Below are 2792 nucleotides of genomic sequence, written 5' to 3'. Positions count from 1 at the left end.
GCCGAATCATTGTCATGATGTGTGTCGTCGCCTCCACCAAAGGGGTTCTCCGCCACCGCGCAAAGGAGAATGCCCCACACTGTCGTCTCAGCCCATCGCATAGGCTTCACCCGACGTGATCTCCGACAGCGGCAGGAGGGAGGGGTTGAGGAGAGGAGTCCTAGGGCCAGCGACGCGATCTCCCCCCGTGTCGCCTAGGGTTGGAGCCGCGGGGGTCGTGAGGGAGGGGTCGTGCAGACCTTGTAGACGAGCTGGCACATAGAGAGTTCGATTTTCATGGATCGGATGAGTCTATAAGGTTTAAGACAGACTTTACTTGGCACATACATATGACATAATACTTGTTCCTCAGAAGGCATCGAAGTAAAAAAAAGCATCCCGTACGCATATAAAAAAATCACGATCCATGCGGGCACATTTGTCATTTTTGTTTCTCTCAAATGAAACAACGTATAAACTTCAAACTTTGCGGGACAACAAGACATTCTAATTACTATGTGGGAAAAAACATTCGGATTTTTTCATGCATTTAAAATGCTAAAAATTATTTTTAATCAAAAAAATCCTCATTTTGTATATTTATGTTGGTCCAAAAAATCTGAAAGTTTTTTCACACATTGAAGTTGTAAAGTTTGTTTGATCTGCAAAGTTAGAAGTCCATATGTTCTTTCATTTGAGAGAAATAAAAAAAGAAATCTTCTTGTTACAAGTTAGTTAGAATACGGATCTCAGAATAATGATGAAGGGCTTTAGATAAGAGGTTCCATGTAGCTCGACCTATAGAAAAACATTACCTAAAAAAATCATCCCATATGTGAGGCAATTCTGCAGAATTAATGATGCGTTGCCGACTGTCCGTAATCACAGGTTCCACCTAAGGCTGGTCACAATGGGCGAGAACATAGTCTAGTAACTTACACACTTCCCTAGACTATGTTACTACCTCTACAGTGGGTAGGAACATCTATGTAGTGTCATGCAACAATGTATTTATTAGGTTATAGACTCATTGTTTCTTGGAATGTGTGATGTTCCGGTAACTTAGCTAGTTACCATAAGCACCTCTCTCTTCATTAAATATGTGACACATAAGTAAAGTTGTATTGGAGTGTGTGATGTTACTCCTAAGTTCCTCCCTATTATGACCAGCCTAAAGTATCCATTTCCAATTATCATTACTACCAATGAATGCCTCCCAGGTTTATATGTACGGTAATAATGTCTGGAGGTAAAAATGGCACAGTAGTACTACTAGTAATAGCGCGGGATTTCTGGCGCGGGCAACGCTTGAGGTGAAGTGTATACTCCAAAGACTTCACAGCTAAGCACAGAATTCACGCGGTACGCATTGCCTACCAAATTCCTTGAGGCGCTCTCCCTTCCCGCCTATAAATACGAGCAACGCTCCTCTTGTGCCACCAACTGCATCGATCTGACACTCATACCCGAGTCCGGAGAACGTCGTGTTTGGAGAAGTCGGAGCTACTCCTAGATCGAAGACCATGGCTAGGGTGGCGGCGGTGGCCATGTGCGCGCTGTTAGCGCTGGTGGTGGTCGGTCCGCCGTCGGTGGCAGCACAGGACTGCGATGCGGGGAAGTTGATCGTGTGCGCGGCGGCGATCATCGGCGGGGCGGAGCCGTCGGCGTCGTGCTGCACGAACCTGAAGGCGCAGCGAGGCTGCCTCTGCAAGTACGCGAGCAACCCCGCGTATTCCGGTTACATCAACAGCCCCACCGCCCGCAAGACCCTCGCCTCCTGCGGCATCCCCATCCCGACCTGCCCGCAGTAGAAACATGGTGTATGCATGTACGCACAAAAAGTGTGCTAGATGTGGTGTGTGTTGATCTAGTGATTAGCCGTCCGGATTTGATATATTTCAATAACAGATACGAGCGCAATGGATGTGCTCGCCGTTTGTTTTTGCTAATAACTGGTATTCGCTGATAATAAGGATGTTGTTCTTTTCGACGACCGGACTAGGATTTTGGGATGAGAAATTCAAACCGCACGCATCCAACGTATACAGGTACCTGAGAAAACCTGAAAAATAAGAACATTTGATAAAATTTAAATTCTCATGATTCGAATTACAAGGCCTCAAGTTGGCCGATATTTGCTTAAGTTAAAGCTAAAATTCCACACACATGACCCTTTTTAGGTGTTATAAGGCATAACTGATCTTTTAAATTACAACAATAAAGCAGATGTTTCAACCGCATCATTACCCGGCAATTACAACAAAGCCATCAAAGTGGGAGTTTCTAGTGCATAAGGCCTGTTCGGAGTCTCGCCGCTCCGCACGACTCCGCTCCCGGAGCGGCCCGAGCTTCAGTTGAAAATACGGAGTGAAGAAAGGGATACTCCGTAGATTCTCGTATTTCCTGGAGCGGTGGATTGCCGAACAGGCTTTTAATAGGCAGTTTCCACTTGACATTAACTGTTTCATAACACACCAGACTGTTGTAAACATGGGCAACACCACTAGTAGAAAACGGAGCTTTAGCGCCGGTTCCATAACCGGCACTAAAGGGTGGGCACTAAAGCCCCCCCCTTAGTACCGGTTCGGCACGAACTGGCGCTAAAGTGCCACCACGTGGCTTGAGCTCGCGCCCTGGTATGGGGGACCAACCGGTACTAAAGGTTTTTTTTGAATTTTTTTTGAAAATTTTGGAATTTTTTTTTGATTTTTTTTATTTTAAATTTTTTTGAATTATTTGATGATTTAGTCTCTAATCACCTCTCTTAACTGCTCAAGTGTGGATCACTCATTTCAAATCATCTAACTTCCCGA

The 2792-nt window shown here is 45.2% G+C and overlaps 1 pseudogene; it reads left to right on the top strand.

Moving 5' to 3' along the window:
• Nucleotides 1-1403: 1403 nt before the first annotated feature.
• LOC125528183 (non-specific lipid-transfer protein 2P pseudogene) lies at nt 1404-1970 on the top strand (annotated as a pseudogene).
• The last annotated feature ends 822 nt before the right edge of the window (nt 1971-2792 follow it).

This window comes from Triticum urartu, chromosome 1A (genome assembly GCF_056163025.1).
Source record: "Triticum urartu cultivar PI428250 chromosome 1A, HENAU_Tu73, whole genome shotgun sequence".
Lineage (NCBI taxonomy): Eukaryota > Viridiplantae > Streptophyta > Magnoliopsida > Poales > Poaceae > Triticum > Triticum urartu.
This window is presented reverse-complemented; position numbering and strand designations above follow the sequence as displayed.